Source organism: Salmo salar, chromosome ssa09 (genome assembly GCF_905237065.1).
Source record: "Salmo salar chromosome ssa09, Ssal_v3.1, whole genome shotgun sequence".
In the NCBI taxonomy this organism is placed as follows: Eukaryota; Metazoa; Chordata; class Actinopteri; order Salmoniformes; family Salmonidae; genus Salmo; species Salmo salar.
The window spans coordinates 47943809-47971023 of NC_059450.1; the positions used below are offsets into that span (position 1 = coordinate 47943809).

The window sequence follows — 27215 nt, forward strand, 5'->3', positions numbered from 1 at the left end:
TAAATACACTGCACTGTGTTGGGGTTGTCTCAAGTTGAACATGTTCAGAGAGGCATTCTTTGGGCCGGCTCCACCCAAATCCCCACTCATATTGAAATGCTCTTCATATGAACTCTCGATGGTTTGAGAATTATAATTCAAATATCCAATGAGTTTCAGTGCTGTTTCTCCTTGTGATTTCTGGTATCACAGCATCATTCTATAGTCTGTTTTCTGATGGTGGCAGAAGAGCTGAATATTCTCTCCAGGTCTGCTGAAGACTGCAGAGGGAGTCTGGTGAACCTCAACACTGAGACAGAGAACTGAGGAGAGATGGAGAGAAGACATTCACTAGCATAGGCATACATAAATGATGAACATACATCATACCAAATTATGAGTCTAAAACAAATGATCATTTCCTAGATTATTACCTGTGAGCCAAAAGAGTGTGTAGATGATGAGAGGTTTGTACATGTTGACTGTCAGAGATGATCATCAACAACCAACTAATCTGAATCAACCAACAAACCATCTCAACAGGCAGGAGAGGAGGAGGAACAGGAAGTGACATCATCAGAGATGATCATCAACAACCAACTAATCTGAAACAACCAACAAACCATCTCAACTGGCAGGAGAGGAGGAGGAACAGGAAGTGACATCATCAGAGATGATCATCAACAACCAACTAATCTGAATCAACCAACAAACCATCTCAACTGACAGGAAAGGAGGAGGAACAGGAAGTGACACCGTCACTGGTGTAATAACAAAACCCTGTTAAATTGGCACAATCAAATTCAGACCTCATCAGGCAGGTGTGAGGAAGATGTTTCATTTTATTGTTTAATCTACTGAGACGGTTTTTGTAGTGTAGGCGGAGGTTCTGCAACACTGTGCATAACTAGCAGCACATAAACACACTGCACTGTGTTGGGGTCTACTTAAGTTTTAAACGTTCAGATTATTTGTTCACTCGGTACAGATCCCACCTTCAACATAGTAAATTTAAGATTTTATTGAAAGGGAATGGAGGGGGGTGGATGAGGTAGCTTGGTGATGCGAAGAGCATGACGCTCGGTAGGTAAGGGTGTGGTTGTCCGTGGGACACCGGAGAGCGAGTGCTCTTGGAGTAGGGATGTGGTTGTCCGTAGGACGCTGGAGTAAGAGTGCTCTTGGTGAGTCCCTAGGAGGGGTGCGTCACTTGAGTGGGTTGAGTCACTGACGTGATCTACCTGTCTGGGTGGTCACCCCCCTTGGGTTGTGCCGTGGCGGAGATCTTTGTGGGCTATACTCGAACTTGTTTCAGGATGGTAAGTTGGTGATTGAAGGTATCCCTCTAGTGGTGTGGGGGCTGTGCTTTGGCAAAGTGGGTGGGGTTATATCCTGCCTGTTAGTCCCTGTCCGGTGTTATCGTCTGATGGGGCCACAGTGTCTCCCAACACCTCCTGTCTCAGCCTCCAGTATTTATGCTGCAGTAGTTTATGTGTCGGGGGGCTAGGATCAGTCTGTTATATCTGGAGTATTTCTCCTGTCTTATCCGGTGTCCTGTGTGAATTTAAGTATTCTCCCTCTCTCAGATGACCTGAGCCCTAGGACCATGCCTCAGGACTACCTAGCATGATGACTCCTTGCTGTCCCCAGTCCCCCTGGCCGTGCTGCTGCTCCAGTTCCAACTGTTCTGCCTGCGGCTTTGGAACCCTGACCTGTTCACTGGACGTGCAATCTGTCCCAGACCTGCTGTTTTCAACTCTCTAGAGACAGCAGGGGTGGTAGAGATACTCTGAATGGTCGGCTATGAAAAGCCAACTGACATTTACTCCTGAGGTGCTGACCTGTTGCACCCTCGACAACCACTGTGATTATTATTATTTGACCCTGTTGGTCATCTATGAACATTTGAACATCTTGGCCATGTTCTGTTATAATCTCCACCCGGGACAGACAGAAGAGGACTGGCCACCCATCATAGGCTGGTTCCTTTCTAGGTTTCTTCCTAGGTCCTAGCCTTTCTAGGGAGTCTTTCCTAGCCACCGTGCTTCTACACCTGCATTGCATGCTGTTTGGGGTTTTAGGCTGGGTTTCTGTAGAGCACTTTGAGATATCAGCTGATGTAAGCAGGTGTGAGGGAGGTGTTGCTTCAGTATAATCTAGTGAGACAGTGAATGAGAGAAGGTTTTTGTAGTGTAGACAGGGGAATCTGCAACACTGTGCCTTACTTGCAGCACAGAAATACACTGCACTGTTTTGGGTTTGTCTCAAGTTGAACATGTTCAGAGAGGCATTCTTTGGGCCGTCTCCACCCAAATCCCCACTCATATTGAAATGCTTTTCATATGAACTCTCAATGATTTGAGAATTAAAATTCAAATATCCAATGAGTTTCAGTGCTGTTTCTCCTTGTGATTTCTGGTACCACAGCATCACTCTATAGTCTGTTTTCTGATGGTGGCAGAAGAGCTGAATATTCTCTCCAGGTCTGCTGAAGACTGCAGAGGGAGTCTGGTGAACCTCAACACTGAGCGAGAGACCTGAGGAAAGATGGAGAGAAGATATTTTTTTATAGGTAAGAGACGAAGATACATAATTCCCGTACTGTTCATCTCAACAAGACCATATCTAAGTCAGATTACTGTTATTACCTGAGAGCCAACAGAGTAAGATTATTCTGATCATGTTGAGTCTTGAGCTGAACATCAACAACTAACTGACATCTCATCTGAACTGACTGGAGGGGACAAAGAGGGACAGGAAGTGACCTCATCAGCGATGGAATGACAGAACGTTGTCACAGAAATATAATGTCTAGAAAGGATGTCTGCCAGTCCACCCATTATGGCATCATTGACTTGAATGAGGAGGCCCGTTCTACTCATTCTAGTTGTGGTTACAGTATATCAGATCAAATCCAGACCTCAACACAGGTGTGAGGGAGGTGTTCTGTTAAATAGTACACTACAGTGACACAGATTGTGTCACACAGGGTTTTTGTAGTGCAGAGAGGGAATCTACAACACTGTGGCTTTCACTTGCAGCACAGAAATACTCCCCACTGTCTTCAGCTTGTCTCAGTTTGAGGATATGAAGGAAGGCTTCGTTCTCTCCATCTCCTTTCACATCAAAGTAACCTTTATATGAGGGTTCAACTGTAGGGGTTTTATAGTATGCATAAGCTATGAGGTTTAGAGCCGTGTCTTCCACAGAACGCTGGTACCAGAGGATAGTGTCATAGCTGGGGATTTTATGACTGCAGTTGAGTGTGACAGAGGCATTAGGCTTTACCAGCAATGTAGAGGGAGACTGGTACACTGATTTACTGAGAGAGACACCTGGGGGGAGAGAGAGAACATTACTGTACTTTTATTTTACAGTACATAACAAAGGATTGTACCACCATTTCTCAAGTTTGAATAAAACATATCATTTGTAATTATTTGTATACATTTATGCAAATTGTTACACTTTCATGTTTAATAAGTAATGTAGGGAACTACTAAATATCTGTAGTTTAAATTACCTGTGATCCAGAATAGTGGGACAGTGATAATGATAAGAGGTGGGATCATGTTGACTTAGTGATCGTCGACAACCAACTGACATCTCATCTCATCTGAACTGACTGGAGAGGAGGAACAGGAAGTGACCTCATCAGTGATGTAATGACAGAGTGCAGCATGGCATCTTACAGCTGTACTGTTATATTATATTGGCACTGAATCAAATCCAGACCTCAGTGCAGGTGTTGCTTCATTATAATCTAGTGAGACAGTGAATGAGAGAAGGTTTTTGTAGTGTAGACAGGGGAATCTGCAACACTGTGCCTTACTAGCAGCACAGAAATACACTGCACTGTATTGTGGTTGTCTCAAGTTGAACATGTTCAGAGAGGCATTCTTTGGGCCGGCTCCACCCAAATCCCCACTCATATTGAAATGCTCTTCATATGAACTCTCAATGGTTGGAGAATTAACATTCAAATATCCAATGAGTTTCAGTGCTTTTTCTCCTTGTGATTTCTGGTATCACAGCATCACTCTGTTTTCTGATGGTGGCAGAAGAGCTGAATATTCTCTCCAGGTCTGCTGAAGACTGCAGAGGGAGTCTGGTGAACCTCAACACTGAGCGAGAGACCTGAGGAAAGATGGAGAGAAGACATTTTTATAGGTAAGAGACGAAGATTCATAATTCACGTACTGTTCATCTCAACAAGACCATATCTAAGTCAGATTACTGTTATTACCTGAGAGCCAACAGAGTAAGATTATTCTGATCATGTTGAGTCTTGAGCTGAACATCAACAACTAACTGACATCTCATCTGAACTGACTGGAGGGGACAAAGAGGGACAGGAAGAGACCTCATCAGCGATGGAATGACAGAACGTTGTCACAGAAATATAATGTCTAGAAAGGATGTCTGGCAGTCCACCCATTATGGCATCATTGACTTGAATGAGGAGGCCCGTTCTACTCATTCTAGCTGTGGTTACAATATATCTGCTCAAATCCAGACCTCAACACAGGTGTGAGGGAGGTGTTCTGTTAAATAGTACACTACAGTGACACAGATTGTGTCACACAGGGTATTGTAGTGCAGAGACGGGAATCTACAACACTGTGGCCATCACTTGCAGCACAGAAATAAACTGCACTGTGATCTGGACCTTTAAGGTTGAACATGTTCAGAGAAACATTCTTCGGGTCGTTCTGACTCAAATCCCCGCTCACGTTTAGATGTTCTTCAATGTACGTGGTTTGAAATATAAATAGGCTATAAGTTTTAGTTGCTTTTCTCCCGGTGACTGCTGGAACCACTGCATCAGTCTGTAGTTAGTTCTCTCATGGTGGCAGAAGATCTGAACGTTCTCTCCACGTTTCAGTAAGACTTCAGAGGGAGTCTGATAAACCTCAAGGCTGAGAGAGAGACCTGGAGAGAGGTGGAGAGAAGAAATTTTACCTCAATTGATGGATGAAAATATATATCCACATAGGCCTATACCCCAATGGCTGGACATATACACAGAAATGCCCATACTGGACATCAAAATAATTGATGATTTCAAAAATGTGTATTAGGCCTATTACCCATAAGGCAAAAAAGTAAGACGGAAAAAGGTATGAGGAACTGGATCATTCTGACTCCCAGTTAACAAGAACAACATCAGAGGAACTGAGTCATTTTAAACTCACATGGGAAGAATATGTAAAACAGGATATGACATCACAATCCAAACATGCGTCTTAGAGTAATGATCCTCCCAAGTGATTTTTGTTTAATGGCACCCTATTCCTTATATAGTGCACTTATTTTTATAGAAGCCCCAAACCATCCTACAATACAGACATTTATAGAAGCCCCAAACCATCCTACAATACAGGGATTTATAGAAGCCCCATACCATCCTACAATACAGGCATTTATAGAAGCCCCATACCATCCTACAATACCGGCATTTATAGAAGCCCCAAACCATCCTACAATACAGGCATTTATAGAAGCCCCAAACCATCCTACAATACAGGCATTTATAGAAGCCCCAAACCATCCTACAATACAGACATTTATAGAAGCCCCAAACCATCCTGCAATACAGACATTTATAGAAGCCCCAAACCATCCTACAATACAGGCATTTATAGAAGCCCCAAACCATCCTACAATACAGGCATTTATAGAAGCCCCATACCATCCTACAATACAGGCATTTATAGAAGCCCCAAACCATCCGACAATACAGGCATTTATAGAAGCCCCATACCATCCTACAATACCGGCATTTATAGAAGCCCCAAACCATCCTACAATACAGGCATTTATAGAAGCCCCAAACCATCCTACAATACAGGCATTTATAGAAGCCCCAAACCATCCTACAATACAGACATTTATAGAAGCCCCAAACCATCCTGCAATACAGACATTTATAGAAGCCCCAAACCATCCTACAATACAGGCATTTATAGAAGCCCCAAACCATCCTACAATACAGGCATTTATAGAAGCCCCATACCATCCTACAATACAGGCATTTATAGAAGCCCCAAACCATCCGACAATACAGGCATTTATAGAAGCCCCATACCATCCTACAATACAGGCATTTATAGAAGCCCCATACCATCCTACAATACAGGCATTTATAGAAGCCCCAAACCATCCTGCAATACAGACATTTATAGAAGCCCCAAACCATCCTGCAATACAGGCATTTATAGAAGCCCCATACCATCCTACAATACAGGCATTTATTGAAGCCCCAAACCATCCTACAATACAAACATTTATAGAAGCCCCAAGCCATCCTGCAATACAGACATTTATAGAAGCCCCAAACCATCCTACAGTACAGACATTTATAGAAGAATGGTGTTGTAGCTGGGGAGAGTGTGTTCCACCTGCTGATACCACAGTATGGTCTTGTAGCTGGGGAGAGTGTGTTCCACCTGCTGATACCACAGTATGGTGTTGTAGCTGGGGAGAGTGTGTTCCACCTGCTGATACCACAGTATGGTGTTGTAGCTGGGGAGAGTGTGTTCCACCTGCTGATACCACAGAATGGTGTTGTAGCTGGGGAGAGTGTGTTCCACCTGCTGACACCACAGTATGGTGTTGTAGCTGGGGAGAGTGTGTTCCACCTGCTGGTACCACAGTATGGTGTTGTAGCTGGGGAGAGTGTGTTCCACCTGCTGATACCACAGTATGGTGTTGTAGCTGGGGAGAGTGTGTTCCACCTGCTGATACCACAGTATGGTGTTGTAGCTGGGGAGAGTGTGTTCCAGCTGCTGATACCACAGTATGGTGTTGTAGCTGGGGAGAGTGTGTGAACAGGACAGGACAGCAGTTTCTCCAGAACTCTGAAATACTGAAGATGGAGACTGAAGAATGCTGGAATCAGAGCAGTTCACCTGTTACAGAAGAGGAGAGAGAGACCTGTTTGTTATAACTTCTGTAGTCATTCTGGAAAGATATGGAATTATAGATTATTTTAGACGGTATCTAATCTGTGTTCAAGAATTATCAAGAGATTTACGTTAATTTACATTCAACACTGAGTCAAGATGAACATTCAAAAGGACATAGATCTTCAACTCTCAGACTCCTTACTACACACCATAGTTTACTGTGGTACTGTGTCTGGTGAGTCCACATGGATTTGTTGAGCTGTATCTCCACCTACAGGAAAGACATGATATCATACCATACTGTATCATGGTCTCCTGTATATCAGAGGGAACCTCTCCTTTCTGTTAGACCAGCTGGTGAGTGTTTTGGCATTGAATCAGAGTCAGATACAGTGTGATGTTAATACAGGTGTGATTAGTCTACAGTACACCAGGGAGGAGGTTTTTGTAGAGCAGAGAGGGAGATCTGATGCACTGTGTAAACTAGCAGCACAGTAATACACAGCACTGCTATTTGGAGTTAGTTGATTGATGGTTAAGGTGCTGGTACCACCTGTATTAGCATCTCCTTCTATATCAAATCCAGCCTCAGGAAATCCAGATGTACCGGTCATGTATCCTAAAAACACTAATTCTCTGTAGTTGAATTGCTTGTACCAGAGGATTTGATTATAGCCTGATATACTATGTGAACACTCCATCTTAGCCAACTCTCCCTGGTTCTTGTACAGGGATGCAGGACTCTGGTAAACCTGGCTACTGAGATAAGAACCTGGAGAGAGAGACAGAGAGAAAGAAGGAGAGAGAGAGAGACAGAAAGAGGTGAAACAACATATAAAGAAACATATTGACCTGAAACATAAAAAACAATCAAATGAGGATATTAGTAGTTGATGAAATCAATGATCTGAATACCTGCAGCCCAGGCTGTGTAACCCATGGTGATGGAGATAAGAATTCTGATCATGTTGACTCCCTGTTAAGGAGACAGAAAGAATGAGACAGACAAATCACTTCACATTAATTAGAGGTGGCTTCTCATCAACTCATCTCAGTGATCTTATAGAGGGATGCAGCCTCCTTTTGAGAACATCTAAACCATCAGAGACCTGAGATGAACCCTGCAGGAGGAGTCTATGTGGGACAGGAAGCAGGGTTTAGTAGAGCAGAGAGGGAGATCTGATGCACTGCTATCTGGAGTTAGTTGATTGATGGTTAAAGGAAATATTCACCCATTTTGAATGTTATATTATTGTTGTGGATCTCTGAGTGAGGTCTTATCAATGCCATGGGTCATTTCATGTTTTAATGTGTATCTTAGTTATTTGCAGTCAAGCAGTCAGACATTCGTCTGGTATGACGTAGTACTGTGATAAAGTGATAAAGAGTGGCCAACCTCCCGGCCCTCTCAGTGATCACTCGTCTCCACAGCTGATGCCTCCCGGACTCTTCACTAACACGACTAGAAGCCACTACATCACCGGATTCCTGCCGTAAGCTCTGGACCTTTGCATCGGATCATCGCTGCTAACTAGCTGCTACCGGGTGGCTATAGTGGCTATCGCCCTTGTCCCGAACCTAGCACCAGTTAGCCGTGAGCCAGGTGCATCTCCCGGCTAGCAAACAAAATTACTACAACCACAATACCTCTTTCACCAACTGGCCTGGACCCTTTGTCGAAACGAAGCCCCTCCGTTCCACCACGACTGGTCTGCCGACGTAACTCCATCCGCTGTGCCCCTAACCGGCCTTTGCCGGAAGTCGGAGCAGGCGCTTCTACTAGCCCCGACCTGCTAACTTTAAACGCTGTGTCTCCCGCTTGCTAGGTAGTAACGACTACCCAGCGGCTTCCCTGTTTCATCTATTGCTGTTCACTGGACCCTATGATCACTTGGCTACATAGCTGATGCCTGCTGGACTGTTTGTTAGTCACGGTACTCCGTTTTGTTTATTTTTTGTTTATCTGTCGGCGCAGCCCCGAACTCAGGCCCTGTGTGTAGTTAACTGACCCTCTCTGCCTATTCATCGCCATTTTACCTGTTGTTGTTGTCTTAGCTGATTAGCTGTTGTTGTCTTACCCGTTGTTGTCTTAGCTAGCTCTCCCAATCAACACCTGTGATTGCTTTATGCCTCGCATTACATCTCTCTCAAATGTCAATATGTCTTGTATATTGTTGTTTAGGATAGTTATCATTGTTTTAGTTTACTGCGGAGCCCCTAGTCCCACTCAACATGCCTCTGATACCTCCTTTGTCCCACCTCCCAGCCATCCTCAAGTCTCTACCACTCAGCCATCCCCAGGTCCCCACCACTCAGCCATCCCCAGGTCCCCACCACTCAGCCGTCCTCATGTCTCCACCACTCAGCCATCCTCATTTCTCCACCACTTAGCCATCCTCATTTCTCCACCACTCAGCCATCCTCATTTCTCATTTCTCTACCACTCAGCCGTCCTCAGGTGTCTACAAATCAGCCATCCTCAGGTCTTTACCAATCAGCCATCCTCAGGTCTCTACCAATCAGCCATCCTCAGGTCTCTACCACTCAGCCACACACACTGATACTAACACTCTTCACATACACACATAGACATATATACACACACTCATTCACCCATGCTCAGTCGCTCAATACAGTATGTATCCCTTGTATCTGATGATGTCTGGACAGAAAAAGTATGACTCTCCATACTCTTTTTTGACAAGCCATACGTTCTTTGTTCAGATAGCATCAGATACATGGTCTACACATACTGAGACAGAGGGGAGCTGTTTCACTGTCCAGACAGCATCAGATACATGGTCTACACATAGGGAGACAGAGGGTCACCAGGCCCCGAATCCCAAGGGCCCTCCTGTACCTCATTCCTATCTCAGACCCCCTAGGGCCCTCCCATACCACCGGCCCTGGTCCAGGCACCCATACTGTCCCACACACATTTAGAAAGCATCTGAATCCCAAATGACACCCTATTCCCAATATAGGGCACTACTTTTGACCAGGGCCCATTGAATGCCACTATACAGCATCTTATAAATGTGTGTTGAGAAACACTCCCTCCTGGTGGAGAACTGAGGAAGTGCACCTAAACCATCTAAACTAGACAATTATAACAGTATCATTAACATCTGTTTGATATCAAATGGTTCATAGCAAAGTGTTGTTGAAGTGGTTGAAGACAGGTGCAGGTGTATAGAGCTGTAGTCAGTATTATTTGGGAGGATCAGAGAGGGTTTTTGTAGAGGAGAGTGGGTATAGTGAAACACTGTGCTTTACTAGCAGCACAGAAATACACTGAACTGTCTTCAGCTTCTGTCAGTTTGGGACAATGTAGATACGCCATTTTATTAGCTGCACCATCTCCACTGACATTAAAACGCCCTTTAAAGGAATCTTCCACAGTTGGACTGGTGAATCTCACATACCCAATGAGTTTCAGAGCAGTGTTTTGGGCTGACTGTTGGTACCACAGTATCATGTCGTATCTTGAAACAGTGTGGCTGCAGGTGAGTTGAACTTTATCTTCAGGTCCTTTTAGTATTGCAGTAGGAGTCTGGTGAACTTTGTCTGTTTGTGACAGCCCTGTGGATGAAAACAGACAATATGAAATATACAGTATTACTCAGCATATTGACAGCAATATATTTCAGTAGTTAATCTATCTTTCATGAGGGATTTAGTACCTGTCACCCATAGTGGTAGAGTTGCTACATGTATGAGAAGCTTGATCATGTTGATGGTTCTGGAGAGAAGAGTCACATGGACAAGGAGAAAGGGTTTTCAGATAGTCAGAGATGTCATGTCATCTAGTGGGAGTGTCAAATGTATGTCAGCATCCCAAATTGCAGCCTATTCCCTTTCTAGTGCACTACTTTAGACCAGAGCCCATAGGGGGGAGAGGAGAATAAGTCAATAGAGAAGGGGAGCTGAACTGAGCTGCCGGAGGGGAAGGAAATTACATCACTTTGACGTCAGAACTTGTGTTGATATTCAAGCAGATCCATTGTTCACCTACAGGTCTCCTGTTCAACTTAAAGGTGCAGTGGTGTTTGCTATAATCTTTGCTACCCGGGTTAAATAAAGGTCAAATAAAATAAATAAATAAAAGTTCGCTTGCGACAATTTAGCTTTTGCAACGAGACCATTAAATATATTTAAGACAATGGTAGAAGAGAGTGTAGTTCTGTTCAGTTTGGACTTCAGTTTATTGCTAACCTTATCACAGGGACTTTGAAGCACTAACTTACATCATCTGCATGCTGACCTTGGAATAAATTGACGATAGCAAAGATTCCATCTTTGACGACGCCACATAAATGGAATAGGTACTAGCTAGCTTAATAGTTAATATTTGCGCGCTAGCTCTGCATATTCAGCTAGTGTGTGTGCGCGATTGACTAGATTAACCTCACGTTAGTTACATTCATTGAGTGCCTTTCAGACAGTAGACACGACCCCTCTGTTACCTTGCCAACTAAGGAACTGGCAGTGGATCAAACCATTGTGAGGCAAAGGGTGGGGGGGTCGCAATCTTTTGAAACTTAAAAACGCGCTATTAAGTGTCTATAATCAGCACAATTGCTTTCATTGCGTATTATTAATATTATTTAAATTACATAGTTATGTTTCAGTGATATATTGGGGGGGACAAATCATATTTTTCCCAGGATGGGGGGGTCGTGTCCCCCCCGTCCCCCCGGGATTTCCGCCCCTGTGTGGAACATACCTGTACCTACATTTTTTAAAGGGTTTGTATTTTTTATTCTTTAGATTTCATCAGTGTTATAGATTGTGAAGTCTGCACACTAGAAATATGCTGTAATAATACACTGCACTGACTTCAGGTCAGAACAGTAATACACTGCACTGACTTCAGGACAGAACAGTAAAGGAGAGAGCGAGAGAGGGAGAGAGAGAGAGAGGGAGAGAGGGAGAGAGAAAAAGAGGGGAGATAGGGAGAGTAGTCATGTGAATTACATCTATCCAGGGGGAGTAATGGAATATCACATTGTAACATTGCATAATGTATGTTAATGAGTGATGATACTAAACTGTAAATACTGGTATACTGTACTAGGACAGATATCACCTTGCTTATGCCATCATCCATCTGTGTTTATTCATTGGCACTGAGTCAAAGTCAAACCTCAGATGCAGGTGTTCTGAGCCGTGGTCTAATATTACCATCAGACAGGGTTTTAGTAGAGAACAGGAGGAACTCTACATCACTGTGTTGGCTGGCTACACAGTAATAAACTGCACTGTGTTCAGGTCCTCTCAGGCTCACTAGATGAAGATAAGCCTCTTTCTCACCGTCTCCACTCACATTGAAGTGCTTTTCAAAAGATTTCTCCATGGTTATTGACTTGGTATATGCATAACCAATGAGTTTCATAGCAGTGTCTCCTGCTGACTGTTTGTACCATAGTATCATGTAGTAGTTAGGGATAGTATGGCTGCAGGTGAGTGGAACGTTTCCTCCAGGTCCTTCTGTTAGTGCCACAGGCCTCTGATGAACCATGCTACTAAACAACTGCCCTGTGGACAGAGAGAGAGAGGAGAGAGAGGAGAGAGAGGAGAGAGGAGAGAGGAGAGAGGAGAGGGAGAGAAGGTGAAAGATAGAGAGAGAGGAGATAAGGTGAGAAAGAGAGAGAAAGAAAGACAGAGAAGGTGAGAAAGAAGGAGCGAGAGAAAGGATATTTTATTCAGTTTGATGACATTCGTAGAATCGTTAGGCTTCTCATCGTAAGTGATTTAATACCTGTCACCCAGAGTGGTAGAGCTGCCAGGTGAATCAGAACTCTGAACATGATGATGAAGATGATGAAGATGCTGACGAAGATGATGATGATGAAGATGATGAATATGCTGAGGAAGACGATTATGATGAGGATGTGATATGAGTGTCTCCTGGATGAAGCTCTGAGGTGAAAGGAGATTGGCTGTAGTAGTATCATGTATCCTTCAGGGTGGTGGATAGTGACAGTGTTAGAGGGAGTGTCAGGAAGCCTGTACTGTAAAGCTTGCTCATAGGACCTCACTGTGAACATGACTGATTACATGATCATGACAATGAAACCATCAGACATTAGTAGAACTAGAGTTAGAGGTCCCCCTACAGTATGTGATGAGACCATCTCTTTACATATTATATTACATCCTGTTGAAATACTGGGGTTTTTGTGCAGCTGTACTTGTTGTCTGTATCACTGTGTTCACTCACAGCACAGAAGTACATGCCGCTGTCTCCTGTCTCCGACTTCTTCACTGTGAAAGATCCACTCTCAGCTACAGCCTTAACAATTGAATATTTGTCTTCACTGAAGTCTCAATAGTCTGGTTTGTTATAAGTACTTGTGTAAACTACCTGCTTCATTCCCTCTCCTGGAAGCTGTCTGTACCAGTACATCTGGTTGTAGCTAGATCCCTTAGTGTGACTGCAGTTCATCGGAGCATCACTTTCTTTCAGTCCCCAAAGTATGGTGGGTATCTGAGTGACTTCACTCCCCTCAACAAGACCTGTAAGGATACAGTGAGAATGAAATCAATAGAGTTAGGTACAGTTAGACCTGAATACATCAAGACTCAGGTGAAGTGAACATATGCTTGGAAACATCAAAATTTACAACTAGAGATTCTTTCATTTTAAATAAGTATTTTGTTCTTAACTTTCCTGGTTAAATAAATGAAACATTATGAAACTGTACCTGCAGCACAGAGCAGTGAGACAGTAACAGTGAGAGAAATGTGAACATGTTTGATCACGTTATATGTGAGAGTGCTGGAAAGAGTCTGGTATCAATGTATATAAAACAAGAGGAGTGTCACATAGATGAATAGATGACAATCAGTAGACCACGGCAGGTTCCACCATATTCAACATGTCAGTGAAGTGGGAGGGACTGATGATCTGAATTCATCATGCTAATTAGTGGTTCAGACTGTAGAGACATTCACATTATTAAAGTTAGAGGTCCCCCTACAGTCCATGATGAGACCATCAGCTCTTTACATATTATATTCTATCCTATAGAGCTGGCCAGCTTGTAGTCCTAAAACACGGAAATGAGTCAGCATTTTCTACCTCAGGTTCGTTGACCATTGCTATGGGAGAAATGAAGGGGGAAAATAATGGGATTTTGGGATAAAAGGTCACAAGTTAACACAGGCTTTGGAGATATTATACGTTTTGTTCTGTGCAATAAATGAAGTATCGGACCCATTTTTTCAATTTCGCCTAAAATGACATACCTGAATCTAACTGCCTGCAGCTCAGGACCTGAAGCAAAGATATGCATATTCTTGATCCCATTTGAAAGGAAACACTTTAAAGTTTGTGAATCTGTGATTCAACTGGTAAAAGATCATTCTAAAAAAAAAAACTTCGTTTTCTCCCCCCAAACATTCATCATCTTTGAAATGCAAGAGAAAGGCCATACTTTCAGATAGGAGTCTAGGTGTAAATTAGATTCTGGCCAACAGATGGCAGTTGTGTGTGTGCAAAGTTTCAGACTGATCCAGTGAAACTTTGCTGCACAATATTTTGTGTCTGCCAGGAGGTTGCCCAAATGTGCCAATTTGCTCAATTGATACATTTTCAAGTACATAACTATAGAGAACATAGAAAACTTATATGGTATTAACAAATTAAAGTTTACACACTCCCAGAAATGTCATACATGATGGATCATTAGTTTATAACTAACATTCACACATCAAGATGGCTGGACGGGGTGGGCGTGGAGCCAGAGAGAGCAGTGGGGTCAAACTGTAGAACATAATACTGTTTTTTATCAAACAAAACTATGCTACATTTTATCTCTGAGACCCTCAGGATGACCAATCAGAGCAAGATTACTGAATGTAAGTACATTATTTACCTTCAGAGGTGAATGTATCAAACCAGTTGCCGTGATAAAAGTGTTTTGTTGTTGTGGACTCTCCTCAAACAATAGTATGGTATTTTTTCACTGTAATTGCTACTGTTAATAGGACACTGCAGTTAGATTAACAAGAATTTACGTTTTCTGCCGATATTATACATGTCTATGTCCCGGAAAGTTGGATGGTGCATACAACGTCATTCTAGTCACATTAGAGCACGATAGCGACAACCGTGTCATGTTTGGTGCAAATCCAATAAAACACATTACTGAGTACAACTATCCATATTTTCAAGCATAGTGGTGGCTGCATCATGTTATGGGAATGCTTGTAATAATTAAGGACTGGTGAGTTTTTTAGGATAAAAATACAGTATGGAGCTAAGCACTCGCAAAATCTTAGAGGAGAATCTGGTTCAGTCTGCTTTTCACCAGACACTGGGAGATGAAGTGTACCTTTCAGTAGTACAATAACTTAAAACACAAGTCCAAATCTACACTGGAGTTTCTTTGCTTCCCAAGAATACAGCGAATGTTCCTGAGAAGCAAAATTACAGTTTTGACATAAATCTGCATGAAAATCTATAGCAAGACCTAACTCCTCTAGCTCCACAATGAAATAGGGTGCAGGCCAGGCAGCAGGCTGTTAGCCAGCCTGCCAGCTTAGTGGAGTCTGCCACTAGCACAGTCAGCATAGTCAGCTCAGCTTTCCCCATTGAGACCGTGTCTGTGCCTCGATCTAGGTTGGGCAAAATTAAAAATGGCGGTGTTCGCTTTAGCAATCTCACTAGTATAAAGACCTCCACCATTCCTGCCATTATTGAAAGAGATTGTGATACCTCACATCTCAAAATTGGGTTACTTAATGTTAGATCCCTCACTTCTAAGGCAGTTATAGTCAATGAACTAATCACTGATCATAATCTTGATGTGATTGGCCTGACTGAAACATGGCTTAAGCCTGATGAATTTACTGTGTTAAATGAGGCCTCACCCCCTGGTTACACTAGTGACCATACCCCCCGTGCATCCGGCAAAGGCGGAGGTGTTGCTAACATTTACGATAGCAAATTTCAATTTACAAAAAAAAAACAATGACGTTTTCGTCTTTTGAGCTTCTAGTCATGAAATCTATGCAGCCTACTCACTCACTTTTTATAGCTACTGTTTACAGGCCTCCTGGGCCATATGCAGTGTTCCTCACGGAGTTCCCTGAATTCCTATCGGATCTTGTAGTCATAGCAGATAATATTCTAATTTTTGGTGACTTTAACATTCACATGGAAAAGTCCACAGACCCACTCCAAAAGGCTTTCGGAGCCATCATCGACTCAGTGGGTTTTGTCCAACATGTCTCTGGACCTACTCACTGCCACAGTCATACTCTGGACCTAGTTTTGTCCCATGGAATAAATGTTGTGGATCTTAATGTTTTTCCTCATAATCCTGGACTATCGGACCACCATTTTATTACATTTGCAATCGCAACAAATAATCTGCTCAGACCCCAACCAAGGAGCATTAAAAGTCGTGCTATAAATTCTCAGACAACCCAAAGATTCCTTGATGCCCTTCCAGACTGCCTCTGCCTACCCAAGGACGTCAGAGGACAAAAATCAGCTAACCACCTAACCGAGGAACTCAATTTAACCTTGCGCAATACCCTAGATGCAGTTGCACCCCTAAAAACTAAAAACATCTGTCATAAGAAACTAGCTCCCTGGTATACAGAAAATACACGAGCTCTGAAGCAAGCTTCCAGAAAATTGGAACGGAAATGGCGCCACACCAAACTGGAAGTCTTCCGACTAGCTTGGAAAGACAGTACCGTGCAGTATCGAAGAGCCCTCACTGCTGCTCGATCATCCTATTTTTCCAACTTAATTGAGGAAAATAAGAACAATCCGAAATTTCTTTTTGATACTGTCGCAAAGCTAACTAAAAAGCAGCCTTCGCAAATGGAGGATGGCTTTCACTTCAGCAGTAATACATTTATGAACTTCTTTGAGGAAAAGATCATGATCATTAGAAAGCAAATTACAGACTCCTCTTTAAATCTGGGTATTCCTCCAAAGCTCCATTGTCCTGAGTCTACACAACTCTGCCAGGACCTGGGATCAAGGGAGATACTAAAGTGTTTTAGTACTATATCTCTTGACACAATGATGAAAATAATCATGGCCTCCAAACCCTCAAGCTGCATACTGGACCCTATTCCAACTAAACTACTGAAAGAGCTGCTTCCTGTGCTTGGCCCTCCTATGTTGAACATAATAAACGGCTCTCTATCCACCGGATGTGTACCAAGCTCACTAAAAGTGGCAGTAATAAAGCCTCTCTTGAAAAAGCCGAATCTTGATCCAGAAATTATAAAAAACTATCGGCCTATATCGAATCTTCCATTCCTCTCAAAAATGTTAGAAAAAGCTGTTGCACAGCAACTGACTGCCTTCCTGAAGACAAACAATGTATACGAAACGCTTCAGTCTGGTTTTAGACCCCATCATAGCACTGAGACTGCACTTGTGAAGGTGGTAAATGACCTTTTAATGACGTCAGACCGAGGCTCTGCATCTGTCCTCGTGCTCCTAGATCTTAGTGCCGCTTTTGATACCATCGATCACCACATTCTTTTGGAGAGATTGGAAACCCAAATTGGTCTACATGGACAAGTTCTGGCCTGGTTTAGATCTTATCTGTCGGAAAGATATCAGTTTGTCTCTGTGAATGGTTTGTCCTCTGACAAATCAATTGTAAATTTCGGTGTTCCTCAAGGTTCCGTTTTAGGACCACTATTGTTTTCACTATATATTTTACCTCTTGGGGATGTCATTCGAAAACATAATGTTACATTTCACTGCTATGCGGACGACACACAGCTGTACATTTCAATGAAACATGGTGAAGCCCCAAAATTGCCCTCGCTAGAAGCCTGTGTTTCAGACATAAAGAAGTGGATGGCTGCAAACTTTCTACTTTTAAACTCGGACAAAACAGAGATGCTTGTTCTAGGTCCCAAGAAACAAAGAGATCTTCTGTTGAATCTGACAATTAATCTGGATGGTTGTACAGTCGTCTCAAATAAAACTGTGAAGGACCTCGGCGTTACTCTGGACCCTGATCTCTCTTTTGAAGAACATATCAAGACTGTTTCAAGGACAGCTTTTTTCCATCTACGTAACATTGCAAAAATCAGAAACTTTCTGTCCAAAAATGACGCAGAAAAATGTATCCATGCTTTTGTTACTTCTAGGCTGGACTACTGCAATGCTCTACTTTCCGGCTACCCGGATAAAGCACTAAACAAACTTCAGTTAGTGCTAAATACGGCTGCTAGAATCCTGACTAGAACCAAAAAATTTGATCATATTACTCCAGTGCTAGCCTCCCTACACTGGCTTCCTGTTAAGGCAAGGGCTGATTTCAAGGTTTTACTGCTAACCTACAAAGCATTACATGGGCTTGCTCCTACCTATCTTTCCGATTTGGTCCTGCTGTACATACCTACACGTACGCTACGGTCACAAGACGCAGGCCTCCTAATTGTCCCTAGAATTTCTAAGCAAACGGCTGGAGGTAGGGCTTTCTCCTATAGAGCTCCATTTTTATGGAATGCTCTGCCTACCAATGTGAGAGACGCAGACTCAGTCTCAACTTTTAAGTCTTTACTGAAGACTTATCTCTTCAGTAGGTCCTATGATTAAGTATAGTCTGGCCCAGGAGTGTGAAGGTGAACGGAAAGGCTGGAGCAACGAACCGCCCTTGCTGTCTCTGCCTTGCCGGTTCCCCTCTTTCCACTGGGATTCTCTGCCTCTAACCCTTTTACAGGGGCTGAGTCACTGGCTTACTGGTGTTCTTCCATGCCGTCCATGGGAGGGGTGCGTCACTTGAGTGGGTTGAGTCACTGACGTGGTCTTCCTGTCTGGGTTGGCACCCCCCCTTGGGTTGTGCCATGGCGGGAGATCGTTGTGGGCTATACTCGGCCTTGTCTTAGGACGGTAAGTTGGTGGTTGGAGACATCCCTCTAGTGGTGTGGGGGCTGTGCTTTGGCAAAGTGGGTGGGGTTATATCCTGCCTGTTTGGCCCTGTCCGGGGTATCATCGGATGGGGCCACAGTGTCTTCTGATCCCTCCTGTCTCAGCCTCCAGTATTTATGCTGCAGTAGTTTATGTGTCGGGGGGCTAGGGTCAGTCTGTTACATCTGGAGTATTTCTCTTGTCTTATCCAGTGTCCTGTGTGAATTTAAATATGCTCTCTCTAATTCTCTCTTTCTCTCTTTCTGTCTTTCTCTCGGAGGACCTGAGCCCTAGGACCATGCCTCAGGACTACCTGGTATGATGACTCCTTGCTGTCCCCAGTCCACCTGGCCGTGCTGCTGCTCCAGTTTCAACTGTTCTGCCTGCGGCTATGGAACCCTGACCTGTTCACCGGACGTGCTTGTTGCACCCTCGACAACTACTCTGATTATTATTATTTGACCATGCTGGTCATTTATGAACATTTTAACATCTTGACCATGTTCTGTTATAATATCCACCCTGCACAGCCAGAAGAGGACTGGCCACCCCTCATAGCCTGGTTCCTCTCTAGGTTTCTTCCTAGGTTTTTGGCCTTTCTAGGGAGTTTTCCTAGGGAGTTTTTCCTAGCCACCGTGCTTCTTTCACATGCTTTGCTTGCTGTTTGGGGTTTTAGGCTGGGTTTCTGTACAGCACTTTGAGATATCAGCTGATGTACGAAGGGCTATATAAATACATTTGATTTGATTTTGATTTGATTTGACCTGAAAATGGTTGTCTAACATTGATTAACATGAAGAACCAAAGTGATGCCGAAACGTTGGTAAATCCCCAATAAATTACTGGGAGTTTATATATGGAGTGTGCGACTCTCTTTATTTTGATAGCAATGATTAACAACCAATTTGACAGAGCTTGAAGAATTTTGAAAATAATAATAATGGGCAAAAATTGCACATTCCAGGTGTGGAAAGCTCTTAGAGACGTACCTAGAAAGATTCACAGCTGTAACTGCTGCAAAAGGTGCTTCTACATAGTATTGATTCACAGGTAGTGATACTTATGTAAATGAAATACTTATAAAACATGTTTTCACTTTGTCATTAAGGGGTAATGTGTGTAGATGGGTGAACAAATATATTTATTTAGTCCATTTTGAATTCAGGTTCTCACACAACAAAATGTGGAAGAAGTCAAGGGGTATAAATACTTTCTGAAGGCACTGTAGCTTTAACGTTCGGTGCTATGGCATACATAACCATACCATCTGCATACAGATTAATATGTAGGGATTTAATACAAAGACCAATATTATTTATATGAATAGTAAAGAGAACTGGTCCCAATGTGGTACACCTAATATCGAGGAAACTAGACTCAACACCATCAGAACGCACACATTGTGTCTTGTCTGTCAGAAAGCTCTTAAACCATTTGCAAGACTTATTGTCCAGGCCCATTTCAGATCATTTTTGAATTAGTAGGGAATGTTCAATGGTGTTGAATGCCTTGGAAAGGTCTAGAAATATGGCAGCACAATGATTTTTATGAACTATGCATTTTAAATCATCATCTAAAACAAGCATAACAGCTGAAACAGCGTTGCCAAAGATATTAGAGAAAGGAGGTAGGAATCCCATTGGTGTACCAAACGCCCCACCCAGCAGACTATCGACCAATCGCGTTTATGTTGTTATGCTGCGTCTCGCGGTTGCTAAACTAACCATCATGCAAACCCTTCTCAAAGTCAGGATATGAGATGAGAAACGTTCCTATTTTCCTCGAAAGTATGTAATGTCTCGATTCCAAAGCTATACAATATTAGAGATATCAAGTTTATTATCTGTAATGTTGTACTGCTTGTTGACAAAATTCATGCTTATGTATACCCCATCATGGTAGATATCCCAGCTAGCACAGTGGATCTGGGCCGATTCCAGCTGAGAGTAAGACTCGGCCGATGTCATGTGGCCCGAGTCTGGGCCGCCTTCGGCAGTATTACTTAGAGCTAGGATGTGGGGATTGAGCTCGGGCCGACTCTGGTGTGAGTTATCTTCTTATGGGCAGGTGGGATGGTAGCGTCCCTCCTGGCCAACATCCGTTGAATTTGCAGAGCTCGAAATTCAAACTACAGTGTTATAAATATTTAACTTTCATAAAAACACAAGTGTAATACATCCAAATAAAACGTAACTTCTTGTTAATCCAGCCGCGGTGTCAGATTTCAAAAAGGCTTTACGGCGAAAGCAAACCATGCGATTATCTGAGGACAGCTCCCTGCATATAAACACATGAAAAACATATTTCAACCAGGCAGGTGCGACACGAAAGTCAGAAATAGCGATATAAAAAATGCCTTACCTTTGATGATCTTCTTCTGTTGGCACTCCAAAAGGTCCCAGTTACATCACAAATGGTCCTTTTGTTTGATAATGTCCTTCTTCATATCCATAAAAACTCAGTTTAGCTGGCACGCTTCAGTCAGTAATCCACCCAGTTTCCCTCCATCAAAATGCATTCAAAATGAATCCCAAACATTACTAATGAACTTTTCCAAACAAGTCAAACAACGTTTATAATCAAACCTTAGGTACCCTAATACGTAAATAAACAATACAATTTAAGACGGAGAATCGTTATTGTCTTTACCAGAGATAAATACCAAAGAACGCACTCTCTTCCACGCGCTTGGAAACACTACAGCCAAAATGGAAGCCACCTAAAAAAACTACAATTTCTGGCTCATTTTTCCAAAAACCAGCCTGAAACTCTGATATCTGGGAAGACTTGGCCTTATAATTAAAGTGATAGCCATTGAAAATAGAGGTAGGCTGAATTATTTTGGGGGGGATGGTTTGTCCTCGGCGTTTTGCCTGCCATATCAGTTCTGTTATACTCACAGACATAAATTTAACAGTTTTAGAAACTTTAGAGTGTTTTCTATCCAAATCTACCAATTATATGCATATCCTAGCTTCTAGGCCTGAGTAACAGTTTACTTTGGGCACGTTTTTCATCCGGATGTCAAAATACTGCCCACTACCCAAGAGAGGTTATCTGGCCCAAATGTATTACTTGGGTCTCTGGCGGATTCCGGGGAGAGTTATCTGGCCAAAATGTATTACTTGGGGCTCTGGCCGATGTGGCTACTCTCTGACAGATGATTACACGCTGCTTTATATAATTAACATTTCATTATTTCTTTATCCATATTTTCTCATTGTTTCTGTGATAAAAAAATACAAGGAACATTAATTCTTTAAGAGGCCTGTGTAGTATTTTAGTATTTTAATACTTTGTTTAAGGCAATTGATAAGCATTTAGAACTTTGTCGATGGAGCCTCCTGAGTGGTGCAGCGGTCTAAGACACTGCAATGTAGTGCAAACTGTGTTGCTACACATGCTGGTTCGAGACCCGTGCCGGACGCCACCGGGAGACCCATGAAGCAACGCACAATCGGCCCAGCGTTGTCCGAGTTAGGGGAGGGTTTGGCTGGAAGGGATGTCCTTGTCCCATTGCGCTGTAGCGACTCTTGTAGCGAGCCGGGCGCACACACGTTCACCAGGTGTATGTTGTTTCCTTCGACACAAAATGTTTTTTCTGGAAATGTATAAAAGTAATATTTAAATTACTAAATTGGGTATTTTTGAATACATTAATTTAAATTTGCATCGGGTCGCTTCTGGGGGGATTCTGGAAAGATGCCGGCCATGTCGGCTCAAAAAGGTTGACGATATCCGATCCTCGTTTGCTAAGTCAAACGACACCGCTGGTCCTGCTCACACTGCCCTACCCTGTGCTTTGACCTCTTTCTCCCCTCTCTCTCCAGATGAAATCTCGCGTCTTGTGACGGCCGGCCGCCCAACAACCTGCCCACTTGACCCTATCCCCTCGTCTCTTCTCCAGACCATTTCCGGAGACCTTCTCCCCTTCCTCACCTCGCTCATCAACTCATCCTTGACCGCTGGCTACGTCCCTTCCGTCTTCAAGAGAGCGAGAGTTGCACCCCTTCTGAAAAAACCTACACTCGATCCCTCCGATGTCAACAACTACAGACCAGTATCCCTTCTTTCTTTTCTCTCCTAAACTCTTGAACGTGCTGTCCTTGGCCAGCTTTCCTGCTATCTCTCTCAGAATGACCTTCTTGATCCTAATCAGTCAGGTTTCAAGACTGGGCATTCAACTGAGACTGCTCTTCTCTGTGTCACGGAGGCTCTCCGCACTGCTAAAGCTAACTCTCTCTCCTCTGCTCTCATCCTTCTAGACCTATCTGCTGCCTTTGATACTGTGAACCATCAGATCCTCCTCTCCACCCTCTCCGAGTTGGGCATCTCCGGCGTGGCCCACGCTTGGATTGCGTCCTACCTGACAGGTCGCTCCTACCAGGTGGCGTGGCGAGAATCTGTCTCTGCACCATGCGCTCTCACCACTGGTGTCCCCCAGGGCTCTGTTCTAGGCCCTCTCCTATTCTCGCTATACACCAAGTCACTTGGCTCTGTCATATCCTCACATGGTCTCTCCTATCATTGCTATGCAGACGACACACAATTAATCTTCTCCTTTCCCCCTTCTGATAACCAGGCGGCGAATCGCATCTCTGCATGTCTGTCAGACATATCAGTGTGGATGACGGATCACCAGCTCAAGCTGAACCTCGGCAAGACGGAGCTGCTCTTCCTCCCGGGGAAGGACTGCCCGTTCCATGATCTCGCCATCACGGTTGACAACTCCCTTGTGTCCTCCTCCCAGAGTGCTAAGAACCTTGGCGTGATCCTGGACAACACCCTGTCGTTCTCCATTAACATCAAGGCGGTGACCCGATCCTGTAGGTTCATGCTCTACAACATTCGCAGAGTACGACCCTGCCTCACACAGGAAGCGGCGCAGGTCCTAATCCAGGCACTTGTCATCTCCCGTCTGGATTACTGCAACTCGCTGTTGGCTGGGCTCCCTGCCTGTGCCATTAAACCCCTACAACTCATCCAGAACGCCGCAGCCCGTCTGGTGTTCAACCTTCCCAAGTTCTCTCACGTCACCCCGCTCCTCCGCTCTCTCCACTGGCTTCCAGTTGAAGCTCGCATCCGCTACAAGACCATGGTGATTGCCTACGGAGCTGTGAAGGGAACGGCACCTCCATACCTTCAGGCTCTGATCAGGCCCTACACCCAAACAAGGGCACTGCGTTCATCCACCTCTGGCCAACTGGCCCCCTACCTTTGAGGAAGCACAGTTCCCGCTCAGCCCAGTCAAAACTGTTCGCTGCTCAGGCACCCCAATGGTGGAACAAGCTCCCTCACGACGCCAGGACAGCGGAGACAATCACCACCTTCCGGAGACACCTGAAACCCCACCTCTTTAAGGAATACCTAGGATAGGATAAAGTAATCCTTCTAACCCCCCCCCCCCCTTAAAAGATTTAGATGCACTATTGTAAAGTGGTTGTTCCACTGGATATCATAAGGTGAATACACCAATTTGTAAGTCGCTCTGGATAAGAGCGTCTGCTAAATGACTTAAATGTAATATGTAAATGTAATGTCGGCTTAATTCCAGTAGACGGATACGGCCCAAAATACTGTTGCCGATTCCTCAATGCTAGCTGGGATATTAGAGCAGCTTCAGTCTCTAGATATACCCCATCATGGTAGATATATCAGAGCAGCTTCACCTGCTGATACCACAGTATGGTGTTGTAGCTGGGGAGAGTGTGTTCCACCTGCTGATACCACAGTATGGTGTTGTAGCTGGGGAGAGTGTGTGAACAGGACAGGACAGCAGTTTCTCCAGAACTCTGAAATACTGAAGATGGAGACTTAAGAACGCTGGAACAGAGGAGTTCACCTGTTACAGAAGAGGAGAGAGAGACCTGTTTGTTATAACTACTGTAGTCATTCAGGAAATATATGGAATTATAGAGTATTTTAGACGGTCTCTAATCTGTGTTCAAGAATAATCAAGAGATTCACGTTCAGAGGTGAAAAATATCCAACAGCGAAAGATTCTTAGTTCAACACTGAGTCAAGATGAACATTCAAAAGGACATGGATCTTCAACTCTCAGACTCCTTACTACACACCATAGTTTACTGTGGTACTGTGTCTGGTGAGTCCACATGGATTTGTTGAGCTGTAACTCCACCTACAGGAAAGACATGATATCATACCATACTGTATCATGGTCTCCTGTATATCAGAGGGAACCTCCCCTTTCTGTTAGACCAGCTGGTGAGTGTTTTGGCATTGAATCAGAGTCAGATACAGTGTGATGTTAATACAGGTGTGATTAGTCTACAGTACACCAGGGAGGAGGTTTTTGTAGAGCAGAGAGGGAGATCTGATGCACTGTGTAAACTAGCAGCACAGTAATACACAGCACTGCTATTTGGAGTTAGTTGATTGATGGTTAAGGTGCTGGTACCACCTGCATTAGCATCTCCTTCTATACCAAATCCAGCCTCAGGATATCCAGTTTTCCCAACCATGTATCCTAATAGCAATAATTCTCGGTAGTTGGATTGCTTGTACCAGAGGATACGATTATAGCTTGATATACTATGTGAACACTCCATCTTAGCCGACTTTCCCTGTTTCTTGTACAGGGATGCAGGAGTCTGGTAAACCTGGCTACTAAGCGAAGAACCTGGAGAGAGAGACAGAGAGAAAGAGAGAGAGACAGAAAGAGGTGAAACAACATATAAAGAAACATATTGACCTGAAACAAAAAAAACTATCAACTGAGGATATTAGTAGTTCATGAAATCAATGATCTGAATACCTGCAGCCCAGGCTGTGTAACCCATGGTGATGGAGATAAGAATTCTGATCATGTTGACTCACTGTTAAGGAGACAGAAAGAATGAGACAGACAAACCACTCCACATGAATTAGAGGTGGCTTCTAATCAACTCATCTCAGTGATCTTATAGAGGGATGCTGCCTCCTTATGAGAACATCTAAAACATCAGAGACCTGAGATGAACCCTGCTTGAGGAGTCTATGTGGGACAGGAAGCAGGGTTTAGTAGAGCAGAGAGGGAGATCTGATGCACTGTTATCTGGAGTTAGTTGATTGATGTTTAAAGGAAATAGTCACCCATTTTGAATGTTATATTATTTTTGTTTATCTCTGAGTGAGGTCTTATCAATGCCATGGGTCATTTCATGTTTTAATGTTGTCGTGACGTTGTATTAGTTAATGTGACGACTATTGCTCATCGAATGATTAACAGTTTATAATTGCGTGATTAAATGAATCAAGCAATGAATCAAGCAATTATTAACTCATTAACATGGGGCACCATGGGAAAATTAGTTTTACTGAGTTTCTATTTCCCAAATTAACTCAAAGAATATCAGAATATCGATTTTACAACAGTCGCTAATTAATCAATTTCCTCTAATGTCTCATTTCTGAACGTCGCATAATCCGGAAATCTGCACGAACCCGGGCTCCACCAATGAGTTTACCACACCAATCTTAGTTGATTATTTATTTACTAGCAAGCTAAAATGATGATAAAAATACACATACACAAAACACAGTCTAGGCTATTGATTAGGACTTAGTATAACGGGCCAACACACTATGGCACGTGTTACCCAAAATGGGGATTTAAAATAGAGAGAAACAAAGGAAGTACACGAGAGAAATATACATTTGGGTTCATTTTTCAGCTATGCTTATTTTAACCCTAGCCTTGCCCCGAACTGGCGCTCTTATGGGTCAGAATATAATGATGTAATTACGTGTTGGAGGTCTCAAAAGGGAAGCTCCGCGTGGGTCGTTTATGCTTCTCAACGACGCACTTCTCCGGCCCAACTCTCTGGTTGTCCTCACGATGTCAGTGTCCTTCTTGGCTTAATGGTCTGACTTCTCCCCCTTTCTCTGAAAGGGGTCTTCTGAGGACAGACAGCTCTGTAGCTCAGAGCTCACAGCGTAGGGATGAAACAGCGTAGATACCACGATTCGATGAAGAGTGGAGGCTAGGTGGTTCGGCTTGAATTCACCCGCTTAGACACAGCTACTCATCCATAGCTTGGGTAGAAAAAGATTTCTTTGTCTTCAACCTTGTGTTTCGTTTTGGGGTTCGTTGACCATTTAGACCGTGGCTGCAGCCTGGGGTCAGTTAATCTGATATGTTAATTCTTCAGTCTCCTGTCTTATACCCTCGGGTCAGAAGTGGGCGTGACGGCCTTTAGGGCAGTTCTCTGGGCGTACCAAGTTAAGGGACAAGGCCTAGATTTTACTCAAATCCAGTTTTAGACACTAACTTCACATCTCATCTTTACCAAAACATTCTCTTTGATTTGGATATTTTCCACACAACGTACAATGTATAAACATCAGGCATATAGTTGGAAAACTCTTAAAGGTACAATGTTTTCATAATAACGTCATCTGTTAACCTTTAATAATAAAACAAAAATGACATA

General features: G+C 43.4%; 1 long non-coding RNA gene and 1 gene segment (V, D, J or C); one reads left to right on the top strand and one right to left on the bottom strand.

Annotated features, from left to right (window-relative positions):
* LOC123744629 (T-cell receptor beta-2 chain C region-like) overlaps window positions 1-27215 on the top strand; it is a 581570-nt gene that overhangs the window by 27187 nt on the left and 527168 nt on the right.
* LOC123744631 (uncharacterized) lies at window positions 3705-5141 on the bottom strand. The gene is made up of 3 exons (XR_006771021.1): window positions 5067-5141; window positions 4223-4908; window positions 3705-4113 (listed from the first exon to the last, which is right to left on the bottom strand). It is a non-coding gene; the product is annotated as an uncharacterized lncRNA (long non-coding RNA).